The following is a 10,462-nucleotide window of genomic DNA, read 5'->3' on the forward strand; positions in this document are numbered from 1 at the left end:
AATCAGGAATGACGCGACCTGATTGGCTGAGACTGAGTCACCACGCAGAGGCGCAGGAGTGAGGAAGCACGTTCACAGTCAGGCGGCTAAGGCAGGCCGTTATAGCATATAATCAAACCGCACTTTGGTTGGTGAGTATTTCAAGGAAAATGCCATATTGGTACCGAGAAAAGTTATGAAACCACCACGAAAAAGGGGCAGGGAATCATTTTATTACATAGTATGACATTTATATTCAGTTACATTTATTTGTATTTATCAATCCATAATACTCTGCCTCGAGGCACTTAACAAAAAATGACATACATTCAATCCAGTCAGAGAGATGTATTCAAAGTCAAATACATTCCAGTTCATTATATTAATCAAACAACTTAGTAAAGTGCAGTTTATTTTTTAAATTGGTGAAAAGGTTTTGTAACTAAACCCAGCAAATTGCTTTGAGTTAAGCATTCCCTCCTCCTGGACGAGCCTGTAGCAACACTAGACATTTGACTGCATTGTATCTTTGAGTTTGGAGCAATCCCTCATACTGAGCATGCACTTAGCAACCGTGGAGAGGAAAAACTCCCATTTAACTGGAAGAAAACTCCAGCAGAACCAGAACTTGGCTCATTGTGTATGGCCATCTGCCATAATTATCTGGGGGTTTGAGAAGACAGAACATACAACAAATAAACAGAAGCACTGATCCAGGAGTACTTTCTATATTAACGAAAAATAAGTAGTTAATGGAAGTAGTTGATCAATTAGTAGAGAAACAGATCATGAGCTTTGAGTCGATTTTAAATGCTACAGGATTAAATAGAGCACATGCAGTTAGTCACAACAAAAGCTCAGCTAATAGCCGTGTCTAGGAGAAAGAGAGGGTTTAACACTGAAAGACAGGGCCATGTGTTGGCAGCAGTGACTCAGCAATCTAATATGATTAATTATTGAACATGGATATCTAGAATACAAGTTTTCCCAAGTTAGTTTCTTTCCTTTCCATTTTTTAAACTACATCTGCTATCCGAAAGCCAAAGACTCACAACAATAAAACAGTATATTCTAGCTTGGAATAAGGATGGTTAAACATGTGGCAAACGTGTTTGGCTGAAGCCAGCGTATTATATGGTGCAATAGCTTGCCATACATCCTACTTGACCGAGAAGAAGATGCGGATTTTCTTAATTGAAGCATCATCTAAATGGACAACACAGACAAACACAGTACAGGTCGGCTTTTAAATTAAACGAATGCTGAGAAATGCATGGGTTTTACTTGTTTTAAGTCATATAAACTCAATGATGGAGAATGCGGAAAGAAAGGTGACTCAGAAGTGAGTACGTGCAGAGGAGCAGGCAGGGATCTCCCGAGTCAGTGTTTCGTTGTTGGTCACATGTTAGTTGTGGCCTCGTTTCCCGGCAGTGGCTCCCCCTTTTGCTCATTAAAAAAACCCACGAAATGAATGGAAATGCGGAAATGAATCACTTCACCCAGCGTGAGACGTGCACTTCAAGTAACACGTTTTCTGTTGATTTACAACATACTAACAACGGGCGAGTATAAAAATAAAGTTCTTAACCTTCAGATTCAATCGCAGTTTTAAAAATTTCAGCCAAGCTTTGATTTTTCTTTTTCACAAACTGCACTCAGGAAATTATATGAATTAGTCATAACGAATAATTTGCGGGTTTCCCCCTCTACCACGCTGCCAGCTAGTCTCTTTATGACACGGTAACTCTGCAGCTGCGCAGTCCGCAACGTGCAGCATCAATAGCAGGAACAACAGAGGGTGAATGACTGCTGCAGTGACCTTGAGACTGCAACGTTTTAAAATCAGTTGCGCCCCCTGGTGCTCACAAAAAGTCACACACCAAACTAATTTCACACACATAGTTAGACGCGAGTATTCCCTCAAGACTTATTTGTAGATTAATTCAGAAATTTCTTGTCTAAATTAGAACATCTGGCGTTTGAAACGTCCAGATTAACCAAACACTTAGATTAAAATACATAATTTCAACCTGAAAAATAACCAAGTTGTCACAAGCCTGGCATGATGATGCCATGGAGGAAAGAGAGGGTAATCAGATAATATGATCAGACGTATTGAATAGAAAGAAACAGGTGAGCAGCAGGTTGCTGACTGGAGACTTAAACTCTAGAGACCCCTGGTGGATCATTGAAGACATGACAGATAAAACCCAGAAGGCTCTTATAATATTTTTGTGCTGCTATCTTCTTTGCTCTTGGCCCTGGTAGGAAAACTAAAAATGTGCAACAGATATAAGAATTTGGACGTCGTGCAATATTCATTTCCACACAGTTCTAAATAAGTTTTTTTTTTTTTTTTTTTTTTTTTTTACACAGTTGTTGGTGAGAATGTTGAAAATGAAGAGGAATTTTAGTTTTCAACAGAAAGCCCAATAACATATCCAATTTTGCAAAACAAAAGTGGAACATTCCAGTTTGGAAAGTCTTGAGCCAGAGTTAAAAATTTGATGACACACTGGAGAAGACTGTGAACAGGACAGGTTGTCACAATCTGATAGATCTGGACAAGCTTAGCAAAGGAGAGCAGACTAATATTACAAACTCCATATGAGATATGCTAGTATATGTGAGGATTTGTTTTTTCCTGTGTGTCAATTGAAGTTTCTGTGTTCTGTTGAGTTCATCCCGGCTACCCTTGATTGATCCCAGCTGTGTCTCATTCCCCTGATTACCCTCTGTGTATTTAAATCCACCTGTGTCTCCTGTTTCCTTGTCAGGTCTTTGTATAATGCAATTGTCTCTAGCTGTGGTTCCTGTTGCTACCAGTTCTGAGCTCCTAGCCTTCTGCTCACCTGTGCTGCCTGGATTTTGTGCATTATTCTTCATTAAACCACAAATTTCTCTACTACCTGGGTCCACTGTGTCTACCTCACCACTCTACAACTGCAAAACATGACAGTATACTACTACCTCATCTAACAATAAGAATTAAAGTGTGCAATAAGGTGTCTTTTGTACCTTTTCCTCCCTAACACATTTCTATTTTTAGTTGCTATGCACAGAATAAATGCCAAATCGAATGTGGAAAAAGTTTTGAAATTATTAGTCATGGCGTCGTTTTTTTCCAACAGAAAAAGCTGGTACTTTTAAGAGACACTACGTATTACTCTATAATAGGTTTATGTCTTTGTGGGGTTTTCTCCATATTTAAAAATGCAACGTTTTTGCTGCTGCTTGTGTGAACGTAAGTACCATCAGTCACCACTAAGGGAGGCTGCAGCCCAGGAAGTCCCTTAGCTTGTGCAATAACATCCCTGGACTTGCAGCATAATAGTAGCAAAGCATGCCTCTCACAGCTGGGCCTTCTCTACCCAAACAACCCAACACCCCCAACCACATGCCACTGCCCCAGCAACACCACCGCTCACACAGAACATCTCAAGCCACTCTGTTGGAGCGGACCTGCGATAGACTTTCACCACAACCACACAGCCCAGCCCGCTGATGTTTTTATACTGATGATCACAAACAAACACACCCAAATAGAGTAACTAAAGTACCTAGTATGTACTTTAGTACCTCACTTTAGTAACACGCTCATTAGTTATTAAAGCCAAACAACTTGAACCACAAAACCAGCATGAAGAACAAACAAATGTGAACTTTTATAGTTAATAATGATAATGTAAGAACAGTAACGCAACATGCATTAAGGCAACAGCCTGAAAGTTGTAGGTTTTACACAAAACTCAAGCAAAATCAACCCTGTTACGGAAATACAAGTCTATGGCTGTCATGCAGACGTAGCAGCACTTGCGCTGGAACTTGCCAGTAAGCTAACCACTAACCGAAGAATAATTAGTTTATGGGTTTTGCATAATTTATCAATGCTTTCAAGATCAGTTGCAAAGTCAAGGCATCATCACCAGGAAACAAAACATGGCTGTTTAGTTCTTCCTGTAGCAATAAATCCCCAACCTGAGAAAGACTGCAAAGAATCTGGGAAAAACTTGTAAGCAACAGACAAGCCAGGTTAATCCAGGTGACACAAAAATGTAAGCAAAACTAACGTGGAGAAAACAAGTTTAATGTGGTTTTCAATCTGTTTGAATGAACACCTGTGTAGTTGAAATGGACACCTCTCTTTCAAAATGCTGATCTAGAGCAATCTTCATGTTGTAGGAGCAAAAGAGATTTGGGTTTCATTGGCATTTAAAGGTCAATTTAACTGGCAAACTAATAAATCCCAGAGGTTTGAACCAACTCATGATTTGTTGAAGTTAAAATGATTAATAAAAGAGTATTTTAATACAAAATGTTATCTAAAAAAAATATACCGATGGCAATACTAGTATCTTGACAGCTGTAGACAAGTTTTTTGAAATTATCAAGACAGTTCTTCTTAAAAACATTATTTACATATAAACAAATTAGTGTCATGAAGTGCAGTAGAGAGGTGGTGAGGCAGACTCTGAGGTTGGACTGAATGATGGTTGTTTAATGATGAAATAAATTACAAAAGCACAATAATCCAAAGTCCAGGCAGCACAGAATGAGTAGAAGGCTAAGGCTCAAATCTGGTAGCAATTGGAAAACAAGAGCCATCTGACAGCAGACTAGATAGATTAGATAAGGACCAGACGAGGAACAAGGAACACAGGTGGGACTAAATACACAGAGGTTAATCAGGGAAATGAGACACACCTGGGAACAATCGGCGACTCAATAGGCACAGAAACCTAAAATAAACACAAAGTAAATTCAAATCCTCACAATTAGTAAGTAAGAAGTCCAGATTCTCTAAAGTAATAAGTGATAACAAAGTGAGGAGCCAACTACAGTAGAAGCTAAAATCTGGTTCCGCACTTTGTTGAACCATTTTCTGTCTGTCAATTGAACCGTTCTATTAATCCATGTTTAAGTCTTCCCAGACCTCTGCTTTTACTGTCTCAAAGATTAAACTGGTCTGCACGTCTGGACTGGACCATCCTGAAGAAAGGTCACTCTGTTTTGTGTTCTCATGCTGGAACTGCTTTCACTGGTGGCTGCAGCAGACCAAGTTCGGTCTGAAGCATGAAACACCTGTGCTCAGAGAGATGAACTCTGGCTGGACCTCTGTGAAGGCCGGTTCAAAGACTTTAATGCCACCCACAGTGTCAATATGATGGGCTGAAGCCTTCTGCCAGCATGTGACCCCTGAGTGGAGGACAGACGGATGTCTTCAGGTGGTCATTTATCTTGCTGTGTCATTGAGGGTGAAAGAAACATATCCATGGAGAATGAAATGGTTCACTTCTTCATGCCCGCTGGTCTCCATTGTTTTGCTAGATACCAAATAAGAAGGGTAGGATGTTTTCTACACAGGTTCCTGGAAAGACTTGTACATATCGCTAACTCACAGCTTAACAAGTGGAAACAGGATGTTGTAGAAAAGTTGGTCAAATTCAAGCCAAATCACCTTTAATTCTGACCAATAGAAGTAGATTGTTGTTCATTCTTATGCTTTTTTGTGTTTGCTGCTCAAGGGTCTCTTCAGTGACTCCTGATGAGTTTTCTCATAATCCTTAGAGGACGATTTTATACCTTGGATGTAGACAGTGCTAACAAATAGACTTTGCCTAGTCTTTCTAAATTTATCGTAAATGGATTCATAGTTAATGTTGATTGATATTAACTTTGAGTGAGTTGAGAGAACATGAGATATGTTAACATATGTGACATGGCATTAATCTATGCTGCACATATCAATCATTTGGTTGTAGCATTGATCGTTCATAAAAAGTGTTTGCAAAAAAAAAAAACCCAGGGAGGTTTGCTGTAGTCAGCTGTGGTCACAGTTTCTGTCTCAGAAGGGAACTTGTGACATTGTGATGTAGAATGGATGTGTGAAAAGTGCTTAAGTGTGAAAAAGCGGTAAAGTGTAAACTTTGCTTATTCAGAGTCTTGTCTGGTCTTAGACGAAAAGAGCAACAGGGCTGCGTTGGATGCATGCAGCTGAGCTGTAGAGCTGAAACGAGCAGAAACAGACAATTTTCTACAAAGCCATAACACAAAAGGCAACTCAAAAGATAGACAATCTTCTTCACAGTTATGTCAATTTATTACAAAAGAGGATGTTTTGTTAAACAATGGTTGCAAGTGGCACGTTTCTTGATCTTTCCACTTTTATAAAAACAACCTACCAAGATGTATCAGCTAAAATGTACAGTGTCATGGCAGGTGTTGAAATCATTAAAGGTTTTTGTGACTCAAGTGTTGAGAAGCTTAAGCTTTTAAATAGAATAAATAGTTGAAATAATGCATTAATGGGATTCTTTAGAGGAATGCTTCATAAAGCATCGGCTTCCTTGCAGCACCAACAACAAAAGACATGTTTTCCAGAGAGGAGGAACTGAATTGCTGACAGACTGGCTGCACTGGGCAACTTTCAGGTGTGAACATGTGTTGCTTTGAGAGCAGGGCGTTGCTGGGAAAGAGCAATGGATCTTCACGCTCAGCGGACTTCTTTTAGAAATGGTAAACAAAGCTGAACTTCTCAACTCGTCAGCTCCTTCCCTCGATCCAGGATGCTGGATCGACAATGCATTCTGTGCAAACAACATGACTCTGGTCCCCCAGCGACCAGCTGATGTATTTGACACAGTAGTGTAAGCTTGGAGAAAGACAGCTTCCCTGACTGGCCTGGATGATTTTTGCTGTAGTTTCTGGAAGGAATATTTGCACTGAAACAATATAAAAGCCATTACAACATATGTTGGTGTTTATTGTCCCTGTAAACAACTTTAATGTACTTTATTCCGATTTTATGTGACCACACAACACAAGTAGTGCACAACTAAAGGAGGAAGGAGAAGTATTCATGGCTTCCAAATTGTTTTACAAATGAAAATCACTAGGCTTCAGTTGTTTTGAGTTTGTCTCTACCAGCTTTGCTCATCTGGAGAGAAATATTTGCCTATTTTTCTTTGCAAATAGAACAATAATGTGACTTTGTGGAAGAATTTTAAAGTTGTGTCTTGCGATGGATGGTATATTACTGCTGTGTTTGTCTCTATAAAGGAAACTACAAGTAAATTTAAAATTTTTTGTCATCATTGCATTTTATCTTTTCAGTCATGTGGTACAAATATTCATTTACAGCCTGACATACCTGATCAAAGTTACACAATTAAGTCTGGATGCCATTTGTCTAAAGCCCAGGAAAGATGGCACAGATTACCATAGACTAAATATGATGGATTTTAGCCGTCGCATTTAGAGCTACATCGTGTCAGGCTTTTACATTTCATAAGACTGATATGTTGACTATAGAACATTTATCCTGAAATACAGAAATTCATACTGGCAAATCTGCAGGAAAGAAAATATTTTATGATATGGGTGTACACAACGAGGACAAGGCCAGATGTGTTCAATCGTTGTGGAAAACTACAGTGCAGTGATCTTGCAAAAACAACAACAACAACAACAAAAGGTGACATTAGAACAGGAACTGGTTGAAAATGAAACGGTCGGGTAGTTTTCAGGCCAATTTCTTTAAAAAACTGCAGGACAGATCACTCACTGTAACTTAATGTTTTGGTAAGAAGCTCATGCTGACATGTTCGGATTTTACCTCCTGACCCACATGCAGAATCAACAAGTCCAAGTAAAGGAATTGGTTTTATTTCTCAAAAGAACAAGCAACAATTGACAGGTCTTCTTGATGTCTCCACCAAGATCCTCGCTGGAAAAGATGTATTACTCACACTCACACACACGCACACAGGAACCCTGACATTCTCCATTTCAGGATATATATATATATATTTATTGCTTAAGATAAATAAAGCCTTCTGACAAGAGAACTAAGCTGGTATTTTTTGTGTGTGCATCTCTTCTTTGCTGAAACATGTTGGCTTTAAATGAGCAGTTTGGTCCTGGCTTCTTACTGTGATCCTGATAATGTCCTCAAGATGTTAAGAACCATCATTGTGGTCATGGTGGGGATGAACCTGGTAATTTACTGGGGTAGACGACAGCCAAGGTTCTAGTTTAGTTAGACACTGAGGAGCATCATGTCTGTGGCTTCTTAATGTTCTCACTCTTTGTGCGTAGGACAGTCTTTCATGTCTCCTTTGCCCATAATGATCTGGTATACTGGTTCCCTTATCCCAGTTAATATAATTTAGTTTTTAGTTGTTTTTGACCCAATATTAAAGCAACTGCTGTTTAATGAACTGCAGATAGCACTTGAGAAAGGAACGATTTTAATCCAATTTGTCTATTAGGTGATTTAACAGATTTTTTCTTTTAAGTCTTTGCTTCTTGCTTCCTGTTGAGGAATTTGCACCACAGCTTTTGTCCAAGCTTTTGTACTGACATCAGGCAACTTTAAAGAAAAAGAAAAAAAAAAAAGAAGCAAGATTCCCTCAACACTGGATTTGTTTCTTGCTTGATTTGCATCTTTTTGTGCCTAAGAGCAATAATTTATGTGTTGGAGAGCGTTACAGCTTTTTCAAAAACAATTCATTTACAAGGATTCCACAAATCATTCAACGATGTTTGTTTTCCAGACTGTAAAAACATTTTAAACATTAATAAATCAATCGAGTTCTTGGCAGAGTCGGACTTTTTTGTTGTGAGACGACATTTACAGTGATGGGAAAATGTGTCGATAACTCCGTGTAAACCCCATGAAGGAAAGGGTTGTAAAAACAACTGGATCAGCAATAAGTAATTATTATTTTATTATATTTTGTATATATATTCATATCTGTTCCTTCTTTTTGTTAAGGTTTGCAGCACTTGCAGTCAGCTAGGTTGGGGTCAACTTGTTTAGTTGTTTCTGCCTTTCTGCAGTAGATTTGTTGCTGTGTTTGATCTCATTGTCCTGCTGCAGTACTCAGGTTGAATAAACCTCCAGCTGTAGGACTGAAAGTCTTATAGTCATACGATACTTTGGTACGAAGAGGAGTTGATGGACCATTTAGTAACAGAGAGGCTGGTAGGTCATGTGGCTGCAAAACAAGCCAATATCTTCAACCTCCCATCATGCCTGACAGTTAGTTGTTTTACTGTTTTTGGTTGCAAACATGGTGCAGTGCATTAAGACATGATAACATCTTCGTCTTATCTGTCCAAAGAAGACTGTTTGCAGAAGTCTTGAGTTTCTTTTTTTGAGAGGTTTGGCTTGCTTTTGCAATAGTGTCCAAGAAGACACACAGAAAACAATAACAGTGGCCTGTTGTCTGACATATAGAGATTATTTTTGTTTGTTTTTGCCATTTCTGTAAAGGTTGCATGGTCTGACATTGAAGTGAAGATCGGTAGCTGCTTAAAATGTTTACCAGTTTGGCAATGGCCTTTTAACCCTTCTTAGATTGAAGAGCAGTCACAAGAATTGATCCTTAAAGGTCATGGCTCGTCTCCTCCCTTCCTCTTTTTGACATAGGGTAAACTCACATTTGATTGGTCAGCAGCTTCGGGCTGCTACTTTCTCGTTTAAACTTTATAGAAGGAGCAGATAAATGTTTTTCCAAGACTCACCCGGAGTCATAGAAACGTACTTTTCACCATGACAACACCTATAACCATAACGACAGTCAAAAAACCCCGTAAAAACATAATAAGGGTGAAGTAAAGATGGCCCTCGCTCTTCCTCACTTCACTGAGGCAGACTCTGAGCTGACACAAAGCAAACTCGGGGTATCTTACCCTGCGGCGGATTAGGTTCCTTATTTATCTAGTCTGTGTGACAAAAGCTTTACTGTTCCTCCAGTTAATTGCACTCATTCATTCAAGTGCATCAGCTGTGCCAGGATGGCTGTAGGTAACAATCTTGCATGGCAGAGCTCATGGAAAGAAGAAGAGACCAGGAAGTATCTGCAGACAGAATCCAGAATGTTTTTTTTATTTAAAATGTTGTGTTTGTGTCACCAGACTAAGCAAAGTATGTTTTTTTCTCTGGTGATCTTCAAGCAGTATTCAGTTCAACCATCAGAAGTTCATATTTCAGATTTCCACTACGTCATTCGGTAGATTTACTTGCTAATAAAACCCACTAAAGCAGCATGAAACATCAATAATGCCCTACAGTGTGGGAACTTTGTTTGACTCACAGTTTTTGTCTGTTGCAATTTTGTGTTCAATGTACAAGTTTCCTTTGGAAAAAGCCATTACCAGGGGGCTAGTAGTGCTGAAACCAAATATAGTGAACCAAAGGCATCACTGCAAAAAATCTCACACCCACTTCCAGCTTCATATTAGAATTCATTCGGGATGTTTTAATGTTTTTATCTTATGCTTTTGAGTGTCTTCTCAATATTTTCTCTATTTTTTGTGTTAAAGTGAACCAAGTGCATCTTTAGACACCGTTTCCAGGCTGGTATAAAGATAAAACTCCATAACCAAAACAATCCAAAAACTGGCAGCAACACCAGAGGGTGAATACATTTAAACAGTGGTGGTAGCAAAAGCTGTCCAACAGGTAGTAAACCTACGT

This window comes from Xiphophorus maculatus, chromosome 1 (assembly GCF_002775205.1).
Source record: "Xiphophorus maculatus strain JP 163 A chromosome 1, X_maculatus-5.0-male, whole genome shotgun sequence".
NCBI lineage: Eukaryota > Metazoa > Chordata > Actinopteri > Cyprinodontiformes > Poeciliidae > Xiphophorus > Xiphophorus maculatus.